Raw genomic sequence first — 18,308 nt, forward strand, 5'->3', positions numbered from 1 at the left:
ACTCCCATTTCCTAGGCTCTCCTTTGACGCTCTGCTTAGATTTACGTTTTACCCCGTTTTGTGCATGTGCGACAACAACAAACTCTGGGGCGGAGAAGCGAACCGAACAAACCACGGAAGATAGAAATAAACGGAAGAGGAATTAATAAGCCCGAGAGGTTTAAAGAGTGTGCTCTTTCCATGCACACTCAATAATAAGCTCGGTGGAAAACACTCTAGTGTTGCGCCTTGCAACGCACACCCATAATAATATTGCCAAGAAACACATCAACTAATCCAGAGCTTGCTAGCTCTGGAGTAGTTGACGAGAAATTTAGAAATTTGGAGGAGGAACGAGTGGGCTGTTGCCGGGGTGTCTGTATTAAAAAGCAACACGGTCAATAGTAATTTATTACCATGTTTTATTTAGGACACAGGAGCAAGCTAGCGGCTTCGCCGCGCAAGCAAATTGGACATTAGTGTGTTTAACCATTACCAGTCTTTAATTTTTAGTGGCTAACTGTTAATTAGTATTTATGCATTTGCATTTAATTAGCATTGGCCGCTAATTTACCAGTTAGCATGTCCTTTACAAGCTAGCGCTAATGAGCTAGCTTGCTCTTGGTCTTGACGTGCTAGCAACTTAAACATTATTCTTACTGACTGAAAATGAGTGGGGCTGCATTAAGTGCTCGCAGTTTAACATTAGCATGCTAGGATTAACATTTTATCAATGAGCATGTATTTAATTCTAGTGGCTAATATAAACTCAATATGCATTAGCAGGTTACAATTTACCCAGGTTAGCATTAGCATGTTACCTATCCTAGCAGTTTATTAATACTTTAATGGGCTAATGCTATATGTTCACACGCTAGCTGCTTCTTGCTGTCATTGTCTTCATTTTAGACAGATATCACGCGCTAGGCAAATTATCATTAGCAGGTTAAGCTTTAGGCAGTTAACGAGATGTACTTAATTCCGTGGCTACCTGTTAATTATACCATTAGGCATGTTAACATTAAACCTGTTAGCAATGATCCTGTGTTTAATCTTCGTGGCTAAATGCTCGTTTGCTAGCGCAGAGGCTAAAAAACATTAACATCTAACATGTTTAGAATTAGCATTATTTCCATTCTTTGTGGCTTAGTTTGCTAAATTAAACATTAGATGTTAGCATTGCATATCAGAAGTAGCATGTATTTGGTTATTCGTGGCTTAAGGCTAATTTGGCTAGCGTTGAGTGCTCGCAATTAACCTTTTGCAATCATTTTAGCAATGGGCCGTAATGTTAGCAGTTAGCATTACATAGGACGCCGCATTGAGCGGGTTGGTCTGGTTTTCGCGATACGTCCAAACGGGTCCCGCCATTTGGATCCAGGGAAGATTGCGGTACAACTAATACACAGGAATGGACTGAACTTCATAACAAGCGCCTTTCTACACAGGTTCTTTAAGTTATATTCTCTTATTACAACCCTTCACACCACACACCTACTATATCTGGGAAACCAACAGGGCACCAAAAACAACGTATGTAAACTTTTAAAGTGATGATTATTAAATGGTTTACTCCTGTGTAAGCACCAAACCAACGTATGTATTTTTCTAATGCTGAGTGTTTACAGCTACTATGTGGTCAAACACTGTTACTGTGATGATAAATATTGAAATATTTTATTTACCATGTAATCTGTGTCTATAATAAACCAGATCCTGAAATGTAGATGTGACATGAGGGTTTTCTGAATAAAAGAGTCACACAACACACACAATAGTACACACACACACAACAACATATATATATATGTGTGTGTGTGTGTTGTGTGTGTGTGTGTGTGTGTGCTCTTTATTCAGAAAACCCTTCATGTTTTAGGATCGGTTCTTATAGACACAGATTAAAATGTTAAATATAAATATTCAATTTATCATCACAGTAACAGGTTACATTACATTAGTAGCTGTAAACACTCAGCATTAGAAAATACATATGTTGGTTTGGTGATACATAAGGAGTTAAACATTTATAATCATCACTTTAAAAGCTACATACGTTGTTTTTGGTGCCTGTGTTTCCCAGATTATTAGTGTGTGTGTGAATGGGTGTATAAGAGGCATTAACTTAAAGCACTTTCGAAAGGCGCTTTATGAAGTTCAGTCCATTTCCTTGTATTAGTTTTACCGGATATCTGCCCGATCCAATATGGCGGCGACGTCGACGTACGATTCAGCGCGCAAATGCGGCATCTTATGTCTATATGTCTATGGCGCTAGCTGCTCTGCTGTCTCGTGGCCATTTTCACAGACAAGTTCAAATGAAGCCAATAAACTGCTAAAATGGCCGCCACTGGGCTTCTGCACCTGTTGTCAGTTGGAACTTCAGTTGGAAATCCTGACAGAGAGAGAGAGAATGCTGAGGACCACCCCTCGAAGAGGAGGGAAACTCTGGCCCAAACAGTTATTCCAATCATTGAACGAAATCCACTGGGAGCATTCTGTGCCCTTCCTGAACGTCTACATATTTGTTTGGTCGATTAAGTGAAAATGTGTCTTTAAGAGCAATTCAGAGAAAAGGTTACTTTGCTTTCCTCCAGAAAATTTCTCGCCTTTTTAACATGGTTAGTCTATGGGCTGTGAAGGGGGGTTGCTGCCGATCTTTGCGTTTCCCGCCAAAAACTATAAATCTGACAGTTTTAGCAGGCGAATGTGAGTGAACGACAAATTTTCCTACGTTTCTATGTATAAATCGTGTCTGTAGTCGGGCATTGAGGCCCGGTAGTCGAATACGTTTATTTTTTCACTGATTTTTCTCCCTGCTCTCACTCTAGCTGATGATGTCATCCACTCTAGCACAAACATTCCGCCACATTACACACCCATTATAACCCAGAAAATTGACTAAAACACTGCTTAACTTTGAGCCTTGATAGTTTAAAAATGGTAAAAGCTGTCGATGGAGTGTATTCAAATCCCTGAAGAGAAGGCAAGCATACCTACATTTTAAGTTTAAATGAAGTCTTCTCGGTGGAGAATGAAAGTATGCCAGAGCAGTTCATTGTTGAAAATGTCCCAGAGCTTTGCTAGCTCTGTGGGGGTAGTGACGAGTGTCGTAGGCACTGTCACTAAACTAGAAAATTTCCCGCAGAAAAAATTTTGGAGAGTGACGGTGGGCTGTTGCCGGGGGTCTGTATTCAAAAAGCCACACGTTAAAATAGTAATTATTAACATGTTTATTTAGACACAGGAGCAATTACCATGTCTTTAATTTTTAGTGGCTTAGTGGCTAATTATCCCACTAAATAAGCATTAGCCACTAAGCCACTAAAAATTAAAAACATGGCAATTGCTAACATGCTAATGATAATTGCTAGCGCGTTCATGTTAGCAATACCTGTCTTTATTTTTAATGGCTAATGTTCATTAGTAATTAGTACAGTTAGCATGTCTTTACATCTAGCGCTAACACACTAGCTTCTCTGCTGGTCTCTGACGCGCTAGCGCTAACAATTAATATTAGCTGTTCGCATTAACTGTATTCTTAGTGACTGAATGAGTGGCTAGCCTTAACTTGCTAGCAATTAACATTAGCATGTTAGCAATTAGCATGTTCGCAATGAGCATGTATTTAATTCTTAGTGGCTAATAGCAATCAATAAGCATTAGAAATTTGAAATTTGACTAAAAAACCTGCTCAACTTTTGAGCCTTGATAGTTTATAAAATCGGTAAAAGCTGTCGATGAGTGTAGTGAACCCTGAAAAGAAGGCAAGCCATACCTACGTTTTAAAGTTAAATGAAGCTCTCGGTGAAGTATGCCAGAGCAGTTAATTCCACCACCATAAATTCACATAGTTTACTTACATCTGACACCATAAATCTACATCAATCAAATTAATTGTTTGCAAACTTTCTTACATGTCACAACATCATACCAAATTCAGCAGTTGTTAGTCATTACAATTATTCACAACTTCCAAATAGGACTTAGATCTCTTGTCTTTGCCTTTCCTGTCTCTGTCTACTTTGCTATATGGTCTGCTGACCTCCGGTTTAGTGCTTCTTAAACAGTTAGTTATTGAACGATTTTTATAATTGACTTTTATGTCTTCTGTGACCTTGTCACAAACATTAAGGTGAAAAATAAGACATTTAGTTCCGTAAGTTAACAATGACCTGAACATCAGCAGCACTGTGTGTGTGTGTGTGTGTGTGTGTGTGTGTGTGTGTGTGTGTGGTGGTGTGTTGTTGTGTGGTGCGTGCGTGTTTGTTGCGGGAAGGGTGTCAGTATCAGTGACAAACATGGACTGAGCGTTCCCATTGATCAGGTTTTATATCAAATACCTAAGCAGAACGGATTCAATAATGAAGCTCAGCGGGCAGCTACGCTCTGGAAGGAAACAGCATGAGTGCACAGGACTGATGTAGCCTACTGTTTTTACTGATTTTTGACATGATAAAAGAGGGGAAGTCGGCCCAATTTAATCTCTGGTTAAAGATCTCTAAATATTCTAACATGGTGGCATAATCTTATGCTTAAAAAAAGAAAGCACAAGGTATAAACATAACAGAAAACATTAAAATAAAGATAACTAATAGTTTAAACCTGGTCTAAATCTAGACGCTGATTAAACGTCTAAATCGAGTCTAAATCTAAACTACACTGTACATTGATCAATGACTGTTAAAAATGTTTTAATCCAAACATTGGGCCACCTATTTTACAATTTACAGGTGTTTTTTTGGTCAGTATTCATTATTTAATTAAATCGTCTAGATTTGGTCTAAAAATAGACGTTGATATGAGGTCTTGATTTAGACATCTAAATCGAGTCTAAATCTAAACTACATTGTACACTGATCAATGAATGTTAAAATGTTTTAATCCAACATTTGGCCACCATTTATACCATTTACAGTTGTTTTTTTATTTAATATTTATAATTAATGGATTTAAATTCTATCGTCTAGGTAAACTTAGACTAGATGTCTAATAGACGTCTAATGCTCAGTGGGTCCAGTCGCTGCCATAATTACTGGAGATATAATAATACATAAATGTTCATGGTTAAAGTTAAAGAGACACTTTATCACTTGTAAATGCGCCTCAAAATGTTCAAAATTATTTAATGAGAATAGTTTTGGTGCAGGCACAGAAACCTTGTAGTCCAAGACTAGATCAGATCCAGGCAGTGTGAGCTTAAACTGTTGAATACTTTACTTGCTTGCGAATCTAATTATAAACAATAAATAAATAAAACATCTTAGTTCTCGCTGCCTCGACAAAACAGATTCTCCCAAAAGCCCAAGACCAAGTTCTGGTCTGTTTCTAGTTAAAGATTCACTAGCAGGCCTGTTTTTTAATCAGTGTGCTTCCTACGCCTGAAATATATTGACAGAATGTACCAATTGTGGTTTTGAATGTAATCCCATCTTCATCTACCCACACACCAGTCTTTACTGGAGCGCTTTGAGGGACTCTGGCTGAGCAGCCCAGGAGGAAGACTCTGAAGCTGATTATGAAGGGACAAACCAGACCCTGAGCACAGCCAGGCCAGCCGAGAATGGAGCCGGACCAGGAGGGAGACCAAGGACCTTGATATCAAAAGATCTCAATCACCAGCTGAGGGCCACAGCAGGACAGCAAGTCAGAGGAGCCACCTGCAGGACCTGCTGATGACACCAGGAAAAGGACCTCTAGCTGCTTTGGAGCCAGGATGGATCGAATAGGAAACGCTAGTGGTCTGGGATGTAACAATGGAAGAGGTACGACTGCAGCTAAGGATGGCAGAAGAAAATAAAAATAAGGATTTAAATAAGGATTTTATAAATACTGAGGCATTGAAGGTCAAACATTTGCTTGGTTAGGTAGTCAAAGTCGATTTGTATGTGTCAAGAAGAGATGCCACTGAATTAGTTACATAGTTATAGTTAGAGTGTCTAGTGCTTCTGTGCACCCACAGTGACAACAAGACTGTGGTAAGTCATTGCACCCAGCTGGGCTTTTTTTGAGTTAATAGTTCCTAATGTAACTCAATGTTTCTGCCTGTTAAAAGGAAGTTTTTCCTTGCCACCGTCGCCAAGTGCTTGCTCATGGTGGAATTGTTGGTCCTATCATATTATAAGATACCAGTCTAGACCTGCTCTGTATGGGAAGTGTCACGGGATAACTTCTGTTTAATTTGGTGCTATATAAATAAAATTTAACTGATGTAACTCTGCCTAAAATCACAAACATATTGTGTTTATTGTGTTTAGAGGTGTGTTTTTCAACTTTGAACAGGGCCCGACTAGCAGTTTCCCCTGTTTAATGTGTTTATGCTAAGTTAGGCTAACCAGGTCTTGACTCCAGTGCTGTACTGTAACACAAATGAGACTGATATGCATCCGAGCATGTCACTGTTGGAGAGAAAGCAAATAGTATTTCCCAAAATGCTGAAATATTTGTGTTTTATTGACATGGTGACCTTTTCCTGTAGCACTACCTATGTAGCACTACAATAATGTTGTTTGTACTGTCTCTTATTGTGGGATGTAATGGAACACAGCAGCATCTAGAGATTAGGATGAAATGTGCATTATTATAATGATGACCACTACATGACCAGTTTTACTATAATAACCCTATTTCTTTTTGTGTTTCCCCATCAGGGTAGCCTAACAGTTTCCTGGGACCATGTTGATTATACTTTTATCTCCAACTGAAGGCACAACCCAAGGATCGGACATGTATGATTTGCGTTGGTCCACTCTTCATGTATTTCTTGTTTGACGTGGCAAAATGTTGCAGTTACCCTGTGTACACAATAACACCTAAATGAAACAAGTTAATTATATAACTGCATGTGGGTTGCTGACAAAGATGAATATAAACTCTTTTTTTCATTGGATGAATTCAGTCATTTTTAAGTCTACTCCATTACACAAGGTCACATATACCATCCTACACATAATGAATCTATTCTCTGCAATAAGCTGTGCTACCCAGTGTACAGCAGAAGAATAACCTAACCTAACATTACATGTTTTTGAGAAAACAAGCACAAACACAGGAAGGCCACACAAAAAGAACCTGTCCTGACTAGAAATCAATCAGGACCTTTTTGTTGTGAGGCTACACTGGTAACCACTGCCTAGATGGAATTCCTTTATGTCTGGACATCAGCAGTCCTAAAACCATGACATGAAAAATCTGTGCCATTTTTGCCTTCTTCTTTATTTAAGTCAGTCCCGAGGTTGTCGTTGGATTTCATGCAGCGAAGTCACTGTGACAGCTCACCACCACTTAATCTGATATGACATGCTGAATGAACACATCACAATCTCCTTGCTGTTGTGTATGGTACAGGTAAGACACTGAATTATACACACATCCGTTGAATAATTCATTAATTCCTAAAGTCAAAACAGCTTCACTCTTCGTTTGATTTGTCTTGTTTTAGGAAGACAATGTTACTATATCATGATTCAACGAGTCAAGAGCAGATGCAGTTATAGTGTCTTTCACATTTCCTCTTATTCCTTGTGTTTGTGTTCACACCCAATCACTTGATTCAAAATGAAAATGTGAAGTCAGCATGTCGTGTTTGATCCTGGTTTAATGCAAATAAACAAACTTGAAGTCTAGCAGGTGAAGGTCCATAAAGAAAAGTAAAACAACAAGGTAATGTTAGGAGCTCTGTCATTTGTTATTGATAATGCAGTGAGAGAAAGTTAAGGGATTACCCTTGCATTCATATGAGGGAAACATGAACCAAAACATAATAATAATAATAATTAATCAATATTAATCAAGTATTAAAATTTAATACTTTCGAGATATTTCAGTCTGTTTCATACTGATGCAGAGGAATAAACTAAAATGCAATCGGAATCACTTCATCATGCTAAAAAACACGTTAAGGTGCCTAGACCGGTACTCCAGAATAATATAAAACATCCCTTGATACATTGTACACAGCAAAATATAAACCACGGAAAATTGAAAATGGCCCTCCTGAACATTCGGTCCCTGACCAATAAAACGTTCCTGGTCAATGACCTTATTACAGGGTGCCGCTTTGACTGCATCTTTTTGTGTGAAACCTGGTTGAGTTTAGATGCACCTCCTGTTCTTATTGAAACTGCCCCACTGAACTATGCTTTTATTTTTCTTGTAGGCAGGGGAAGAGGGGAGGTGGTCTGGCCAACACTGCCTCTAACACTGTTGACTGCAGACAGTCTCCTTTGATGTTTTAACTCTTTTGAATATCTTGCTTCTGTTTTTAAATGCCACCCACCCTACTTACAGTCACTGTATATAGAGCACCAAATCATTGCCCTAACTTTTTAGCAGAATTCTCAGAGTTTTTATTATTCTTAATACGAACTACGACAAAAATTCTTAGAATTGGTGATTTTAACTTGCACATAGACAACATAAATGACAAAAAGGCAACCGATTTTATAAATCTTCTTGACAACCTTAGTTTTAGACAGCTGTCAGTGGATCAACACACAATCGCGGCCAACACGCTGGACCTGGTCATTGGCAAAGGTTTAGACGTAGAAATATCCTCAATTAGAGATGTCGCCCTATCATACCACACTGCATTGAATTTACTGCCACTGCATCAACAACCCAGTTTAAACTAAACACACCGTCAGAAAAAGACATCTTACACCCGAAGTTGGAGAAAGTTTTATTAGCCCATATAAAAACCAGCCTCCACAATTCTTCCCAGACTTTTTAGCCAATGAATTTTATTTCCGATACACACAACATTGACCTTGTTGCACCAGTACAACTAAAAAAGTAGCTAAAAAAATGCAAGCCCCCTGGAAATGAAAATGTCAACAAACTAAACAAAATTGTAGGAAAGCCGAGCGTAAATGGAGGAAAGTAAACTCGTGATCCACTACAACCATTTTACCTGATCTTTTAACAGGACTATAACAAGGCACTAAGAAATGCCAGACAGATCACTTCTCTGAAATTATAAAAAAAAATCAAAACAACATCCTAGAGTGCTCTTTAGTACCTTTGACCATCTCATTAACCCTACACTACATGTCCCAGTGAGTTTCTCTCTATCACTATGTGCAATGAATTTTCTGCCTACTTCCATAACAGATTTCAAACAATTAGAACTAATATTAATCAACAAGGTCTTTTAACGTTTAGATTGCACTAAGCACTTTAATTATACTGCATCGTTGTCACGATGATCCTGAGGCACTTAGTAAGGTGGTTCAGAGCTAAAACCCTCCATTGCACATTGACCCATACCTACCTCATTTTTAAATCTGTTTTTAGCTCCCTTTTAGAGGAGGTTTTAAAATATTGTTAATTACTCAATTATTTACTGGCACTTTCCCCAGGTTTTCAAGACGGCAATAGTCTAAGCCAGGACATCCCAAGTCTCCCGGAGTTCCGGGAGTCTCCCTGATATTGACAGTGGCTCCCTGATGCCCGCGAGCTAGGTAAAACATCCCGGATTTTGGATTACGCGAGAGAGATTAAAAAAAAATGCGAGTGCGAGCTAAAGAAAAGATAGTACCTGCGCATCATGCTCGGATTACTTTCAGTTACATTGCGCAGGCATAGGCGAGAGGAGGGGAGGGGGGTGAGCGCGTGAGACTAGATACAATAAGCTACATGAAGCACCCGTGCATGCATTCAAGCGAAAACTCTGTTCCGCGTTTTTTCAGCGTGTTCTCGTGTTCAGGGCGACTGGTTGCGAGAGAGAGCGCGCCGATTGGTTTGGTCAGCAAAATACACCAATAAGCTTTCGTTGTGGGAGGGACTTCGATGTACTCTCTCCGACTTATTATTTATCGCCACAGGTTTAAAAATTCTGTGTTCACTCCTTCAATCAATGCAGCTCGCGAAATGGCAGAGGGCGAATCCTCCAGTAAGAAAAAAAAAATACAAAACTCATTTTACAGCAGAGTATACGAAAGTATATCCTTGTCTTGTTAAAGTGAGGAATGATGACACCATGGCAAGGTGCACTGTGTGCAACAGTGATTTCAGCATTTCCCACGGCGGACTTAATGATTGCAAACGACATGTCGAGGTATGCCAAGTTCATCACGCCCCCCCCCCCATCTCCCGGAAATGACTTTTTGGAACTTGGGATGTCTGTCTAAGCACAACTTAAAAAAACTAACCTAGATTTCTCAGACTTTAACAACTACAGGCCCATCTCAAACCTCCCGTTTTTAGGTAAGATTTGAAAAAAAAATGTTTTTAAGCAAATTAATAATTGTATTACAATTAATAATATCTTAGAGATTTTTCAGTCTGGTTTTAGAGTGCACCATAGCACAGAAACTGCACTGGTAAAAGTACTCAATGAAATCAGAATCAATACTGACTCAAACAAACTCTCTGTTTTGGTTCTACTTGATCTTAGTGCAGCTTTTGACACAGTTGATCATAATATTTTACTAAACAGACTTGAAAATTGGGTTGGCCTCTCGGGTGTGGCCTTGAATTGGTTCAGGTCATATCTGACTGGGCGGGACTTCACTGTGACACTGGGTGATTTCTCATCAGATGTAAATATTATTGCCTGTGGAGTCCCTAAAGGTTCTATCTTAGGGCCCCTTCTGTTCAACATCTACATGCTCCCACTCGGCAAAATTATTAGAAGTCATAACATTGAATTCCACAGCTACGCAGACGACACACAACTGTACATCGCAGTATCCCCACACGACCTCACCCCAATCATCAACTTAGTACAATGCCTAGATGAAATCAATGTCTGGATGGGAAATAACTTTCTACAAATTAATCAGGAAAAGACAGAAATAATAATATTCGGGCCCAAAGACCAGAGAGAACACCTCTCACAGCATTTTCAATCCCTGGCCCTAGGGACAAAAGATCAGGTCAAAAACTTGGGAGTGACCCTTGATTCCGACCTCAACTTTGAGACCCATATAAAAACCATAACCAAAACATCATTCTATCACCTTAGAAATATTACCAAAGTCAGACCATTTATCAACAAGGCTGACACAGAAAAACTAATTCATGCTTTTATCACCTCAAGACTTGATTACTGTAATGCCCTTCTGGCCGCTTACAGATAATACAGAACTCTGCAGCCCGAGTACTGACAAAGACCAGACAGAGGGCACACATAACCCCTATTTTAAAAGCCTTGCACTGCTCACCCGTTAGTTTTAGAATTGATTTTAAGATTCTCTTATTGGTTTTTAAATCACTGAAGGGCCTGGCACCGACCTACCTTTCTGACATGCTACAGAGGTATGTACCAGGCAGGTCCCTCAGATCCTCTGCATCTGGACTCCTAGTTGTCCCCAGAACCTCCACAAAGAAGTTTGGTGAGGCCGCTTTTAGTTACCGCGGCCCCCATCTCTGGAACAGCCTGCCTATGGATCTGAGGGACTGCACCTCTGTAGATATTTTTAAAAAACAACTTAAGCCTGGCTTTTACCTAAGGTGCCTGGCCATTCACTACTGAATTTTTATGCCCCGATCACTCCCTGTTACTTTTATCTCTGGTGCTTATTTACTGTACAGGTCATATCTACTTTTACAGCAACTGTTATGCTTTTTATCCTATAGGTTCTTTTCTTATTTGTTTTATTGTTGTAGTTTTATGTTTCTACTTTTTCTTTTATTTTCTAGTTTTTTATGAATGTTCTTTCATTTCTTTGGAAACAAGGAGTGCAGAACAGAGTGTGTGGTGGGGGTAGTGTTACCAGTCTGATCCTGACAATAAAGACAGGTACAGCTTTTCTTTCCACTGTGGATCAGACTGACCTGATTTCTAACTGGATACCTTATCAATGACAGATACATTTTCATGCCAAACTAATGTGGAAAACTTGGAATTGGGCTTTAGAGACCTTTCAAAGTAACCATACTGTATCTATTAATTATTATGCAACTGTCAAGACCACTCTCCCTGGGATGAGTCTGAACAATTATCAAACATTTTACTAAAGATGTACAGCAGTGTTCTATTTGGTATTCTTTCATTCATTTCATTAATCTCCTAATGGCCTTTTACAGGAAAGCAAAAAGGAGAGCAAGACATCTTTTTTTAACACAGAGTGCCCTCTAGTGGAGCTGTTCATTCTCTCTTCAAAAAGAAAAAAAACATTTTATTGGGTGCCATTTTTTCCTTTATCATAGATATTTCAATTTCAGGAGCCCTTTTATTTCTGTTACAGTCCGGGTTCAGGGACTGTAACCAAGAATGGGAGAGGAGACAAGATTCAAATACAACCGTGACATGTTTATTGTGACATCAGAAAGTTAAGCAAAAGATCAGTGTCTGTGATCAGTAGTGTAGGCGTGCATGGATGCATGTGTGTGAGCGAGTGCGAAAACAAGAAAGAAAACAGGAGAGCACAGCTGCGCCGTAGTGTCCTCCTCAGACGGCGTGAATGGAGTGAGAGCCCGAGAGAGCAGCCAGCGTGGAGATAAATGCGCTGCCCAGGTGTAGCACATCTGGGCCCGGTGATGATGATGATTCCACCTCTGATGAACCTGGAAAAAAAAGCAGACCAACCAGCAGCCTGCCAATAACACCCCCAAAATAGAGGGCGGGGCCGTCGCATTCCTTAATAGCATTTTTTTAAATGGTAAATGGACTGTACTTATATAGCGCCTTTCTAGTCTTCCGACCACTCAAAGTGCTCTACACTACATATCTCATTCACCCCATTCACACACATTCATACACTGATGGGATTGGCTACCATGCAAGGTGCCAACTGCTCATCAGTTTGCGGATCTAACCATTCATACACATTTATACACCGATGGCACAGCCTTCGGGAGCAATTTGGGGTTCAGTGTCTTGCCCAAGGACACTTCGACATGCAGACCGCAGGAGCCGGGGATCCAACCGCCGATCATCTGATTAGTGGACGACCCGCTCTGCCTGTGAGCCACAGCCGCCCAACTTTTAGCCAGTAACATGTCTCTTGACAACTCATAATATCTCTTCAGCGAGCTACAATTACAAGCAAATTTAAGAATATTTATTATTATATTATATTTTATTCATTTGTCATTCAGTTATTTTTATTTGAAATGAATAATAATTTATATTATTATTAGTGCTGTCAAAATTAACGCGTTAATTTTGTCGATTAATTTTAAAGAATTCACGCGTTAAAAAAAATTAACGCAATTAACGCGGTTTTGTTTACTTCCGGTGGCGGCCGCCATTTTGGATGTGGCAAAGTAGAGCTTTTTTCCCAGATATATTAGTGTGTGTGTGTGAATGGGTGTATAAGAGGCATTAACTTAAAGCCCTCACGGAGACTGCGCCCTGCACAGTCGCCCACATTGCCCACAGCTAAAACCGGCCCTGCTTGTATTAGTTTACGGGCAGATCTGCCACATCCAATATGGCGGACGTAACGTATCGCAGCAACGGACCAACCTGCTCAATGAGGCATCTATGTATATGTCTATGATCTATCCTAACTAAAGGAGAGTCTATGTATATATGTCTATGATCTATCCTAACTAAAGGAGAGTCTGTATATATGTCTATGATCTATCCTAACTAAAGGAGAGTCTATGTATATATGTCTATGATCTATCCTAACTAAAGGAGAGTCTATGGCGAAAAGATGGATAAGGACGGACTTTTAGGGGGAACATTTCATTTTAAAAAGTTGCCCAACGGCTCGTTGGACAAAAACAAGGCATTTGCACAGTTTGCAAAGCCGAATTTAAATTCCACAGAAGTAACACGACTTTAATATATCACCTCAAAACAAAACACCCTGTCTACACTATAAGAGTGTGGCACTCGTCAGTATATTTCCTCATTCTGGCTTTTCTCCGTTTGCACTGTGCATATGTGCACCTTAAGCCAATAAAATGAATGAATTTAAATATACTTTCTCTGTGTTTATTCTACATTAATTTGATCATTTTACATAAATAAATATTCATTATAAGCTTCAGTCTCAGAAAAATGCATTTAATTTATTGATACATTTATTGATAGATTAATCGCGATTAATTACAGAATTTTTTGCGATTAATTAGTTAATTTTTTTTAATCGATTGATAGCCCTAATTATTATATGTATTATTTTCTTTTTTGTAGATTAACACTTAAGACATGAAAAATGTCAATGACAGCTTAGCACACTCACTTGATGAATGAGGTTATCACCTGGAATGAATTTAACGACTGATTAAAGGAGTACCTATATATGCTGAACTCTTGCTGGCTGCTTTTCCTTCATTCTGTGGTCCAACTCATCTGAAACCATGTCAGTTCAGTTTAGGACAGATCGAACACCATGGAGAACATTAAAGTGCCTGCAACATCATTCAGAATGAAAGGTTTGGTGGTGGGTCAGTGATGGTCTGGGGAGGCATATCCCTGGAAGGATGCACAGACCTCTACAGGTTAGACAACGGCACCCTGACTGCTATTAGGTATCGGAATTAAATCCTTGGACCCATTGTCAGACCCTATGCAGGTGTGAGTGGTTCCTGGGTTCCTCCAGGTGCAAGACAATGCCTGGCCTCATGTGGCGAGAGTATGCAGGCAGTTCCTGGAGGATGAAGGAATTGATACCATTGACTGGCCTCTATGCTCGACTAACCTAAATCCAATGAAACACCTTTTGGTCATTATGTTTCAGTCCATCCGACAATGCCAGGTTGCACCTCAGACTGTCCAGGAGCTCAGTGATGCTGATGGACTAGCCTGCCGCATCATTTTTTTGCTTTGATTTTGGGGATGTCTTTGAATTCAGCCCTCTGTAGGTTGATAATTTTCATTTCCATTTATGATGTGACATCCTTTTGTTCCTAACACATTACCCAGTTCATATCAGGAAAGATATCTAGCATGATTTCTTCCTTCTAGGAGGTAGAGTGAGTCATCCACTAATCAGATGATCAGCGGTTTGATCTCTTTCTAGTCTTCTGACCACTCAAAGCCATTTACACTACATATCTCAGTCACCCATTCACACCCATTCATACACTGATGGCATTGGCCATTATTTAGGAGCTAACCATTCATATGTATTCACACACCGATGGCGCAGCCTTTGGGAGCAATTTGGGGTTCAGTATCTTGTCCAAGGACATTTCGACATGCAGACTGGAGGAGCCGGGGATGTTGAGGTGATGTAATACTGTTGACTCATTCGGATTCATGATGACTCTCTGTAGGCCTTTGTTTCTCTCTTAGTGATCAGGTTTGTTTGGAAATTCACATCAGTCCCTGAGTTCAGTCTGTGTTGTCACTTTGGGCAGTGCATCAGCAAGCACAATGTGTTTAGCTGATGTGTAGATCAGGTTAAAATCATAGAGCATTGTAGCTTCATCATCAGTCTTTGAATTTGTGGTGACAAAGGTTTTTCTGAAGGATGGCTATGGCTTGTGCTCTCTGTCTGAACCATTTACCACTACTGAACACTCCAGTGCATTCTCTAGTTACTTATTTTTTTCATATTGTAGTTCATTTATGATGAATAGGAAAGTGTTTGAAAATGGTTTCTATTAGCACCAAGCAGAGTGACCATACAAAATGAGTATCTAGCTATAGGCAATAACTCTGTGAGATTTGTTGTTAAACCAAAATGACGGAGGGATTTCTGCTCCTCCAAGTGCTTCTGGAGCACTTCTTAATGGTCCAGTTTGTAGAATGTAGTTGCATCTAGTGGACTAATCACTGCATTGCAATCTGCTATCACCCTCACCTTCCTAGTGTAAAGGAGAAACAAGACTTTAAGGACCCTGTTTAGAGTCACTATTTGGTTTTTCTGTTCTGGGCTACAGTAGAAACACAGTGTTTCAATATGGCGGCCACCCATGAAAGAAGACCTGCTCCTATTGTAGATAGATATCACAGTTCATCATTGACTGTGATAGTTTAGACTTTAGAAGTCTAAACTTTTCTCATTTTCAAAAATTGCCTTGCCTGTTCCTGCTGTCAAGACAAACAGACAGACTGCTTCCGGTAGAACGGAGGGAAAGAGTAAGGCCCCGTTTACACGTACACAGGTATTTTTAAAAACGGAGACATTTCCCTCTGTTTGTACCTATTTTACACGCCAACGGTGAATTCGCCTCTGAAAACGAATCTTTCTAAAAACTCCAGCTAGAGTGGAGATTCTGGAAAACTATGCTTTTGCGTTTGCGTGTAAATTGAGATAAACAGAGTTTTAGGCAGCTGATGCGCCAAAAGTGCGACCAATGCGTATTTATGCGGGTTGATGTAAATGAAAACGTTTTTGAAAACGATGCTATGTGCACGATGTTATTTTGGAAAACGGAGGGAGGGAAATATTCGCCTTATTCTCTGTCTGTTTGTTTTCCAAACCGACAGTGAAGGCTGATTATGAGTGTGGCTCGGAGGTAGAGCGGGTCCTCCACTAATCAGAAAATCGGGAGTTCAATCCCTTCCGGCCTGCATGTCGAGGTGTCCTCAGGCAAGATACTGAACCCCAAATTGCTCCCGAAGAAAGCATCTGTGTATGAATGGTTAGCTCCTCAAACTGATGGAGAGGCACCTGGCTGCAGACCTCCACTGTCAGGCCCGGAAGTGAGGACGTTTTTTGGGGGGTGGGGAGGTGGAGACATTTTGAGATGGTCATTTTCACCTGCCCTTTAAATTTGAGAGAGACCAGCGAGAGAGCATATGTACGAAAAGAAGAAGGAGAGTGAGCTTGTTCTCCGAGTAGCGGTGAGTTTCTGATTTTTATTATCCACAGAAAGTAAATGCATGATTTCTTGTGTTCTTCGTCAAAAGAGGGGCTGTTGTAGTAGTCGATAAAGGTAATTAATTACTGAATGTTACATGTCGGTTTGGGTTGTTGTTTTGAAGCTAAGTTAGATGACTTCAAAGTTTACTTTCACCAATGGTTACATCAACACCTAAGGATTCTTAACTTTTTAGTGCATAACGTAAAGTAACTGTTCGCATTTGTCTATATGTAACGTTGTGAAACATTTTTGTAAACTCTATGCCCAACAAATGCACGAAGTTGAAAACGTCTTTCTGAACTCAAGAATGTGATCAACACGATGCAACACACCTAGATGTTTCGACAAGCTAATTAGTGATATCGCCTGTTTAAGATCACCCCAAATCCACGTCTAGGTCTTGAACTTGCTGAACTGCTCTTTTCATGTACTATAAACACATGATATATTTTATGTGTTTTTTTGGGTGCATCTTTCAGTTATTTCATCAGATGGAATACCTGCAGTGGAACACTGCACAACATGCTGCCCAGTGTCCCAAACACCTTTTTAAACCAAGGAAACCAGGCAGAGATTGGCAGCATTTGGAGGTCCACATCAAAAATTCCATTACATTTGAAGGTAATGCCATTGCATTTTAGATTAAAGATGCTTACGTGCATGCACACACACACACACACACACACACACACACACACACACACACACACACACAGATGTGGTTTGTTTGTCATTGTCTAACATAAACATTTTCTTGACTTGCTCTTGAGAAGATCTGACTTGCAGGAATAAGGGACATTATCATTGTCCCATATGTGACACAACTATCATTAGAAGGACAGACATGAAAGTGCATGTAAAGTCTTCCATAAAACAAACATCCACCTCAGCTGCTACCCAGTTCAATCCGAGTCAGGATTCATCCTTCGTCTCCCTGCAACCTGCAAGTCCATCTGCATCCCCATCTTCAGACGAAATAATGGACAAAAAAATATTTGGTCTATTGTGAATGTTGCACAGATGAGTGAGTTTATTATGTCTGAGAATAAAGGTCTACAGAACATTTGATCATGTTGCGACTGTTTTTTTATGTTTTCTCATTGATCACTTAATAATTTGACTTGGATGATACTGTAGATATCAAGAGTTAGGGTAGTATTTAGAGGTACTTAGGTGTTCTAGCAGCACAAGAACATGATTAGCATAGACATAGAACCAAACATGAAATTTATGGTGGTTAAGAATAAAAATACATAATAATACAACAGAAAAACTATTTGAAACAAATATATAGAAAAAGAGCAGTGCAAAAGTACTCAAGTACTCAACTCGAAATACCCAATACCCGTATAGTACCCAATAAAATGTATAGACCTATGACATCTTATGAATTGGCGTATGTATATGAGTAATAACTTAAGAGAAAATGTGTGCACTGACCAAACAAAGTTTACTATACAAAAAAAAACAATATATACAATAGACCGGGAATTGATAGAGTCATATTGTTTACTAATATATTGAGGAAAACGATTCAACTGGAAGTGCATTCGCGATTTTATTTTGAAATGTATCCCTTGCTTTTCCGGGCCTGACAGTGGAAGTTAGGGACCTGACAG

General features: G+C 39.6%; 1 long non-coding RNA gene across 1 annotated transcript; it reads left to right on the forward strand.

Moving 5' to 3' along the window:
• Positions 1-16,610: 16,610 nt before the first annotated feature.
• LOC113748190 (uncharacterized) lies at positions 16,611-17,647 on the forward strand. Its single transcript, XR_003464183.1, has 3 exons — positions 16,611-16,669; positions 17,169-17,310; positions 17,463-17,647. It is a non-coding gene; the product is annotated as an uncharacterized LOC113748190 (long non-coding RNA).
• Positions 17,648-18,308: the final 661 nt, after the last annotated feature.

Source organism: Larimichthys crocea, chromosome I (genome assembly GCF_000972845.2).
Source record: "Larimichthys crocea isolate SSNF chromosome I, L_crocea_2.0, whole genome shotgun sequence".
NCBI classification, from domain to species: Eukaryota; Metazoa; Chordata; class Actinopteri; family Sciaenidae; genus Larimichthys; species Larimichthys crocea.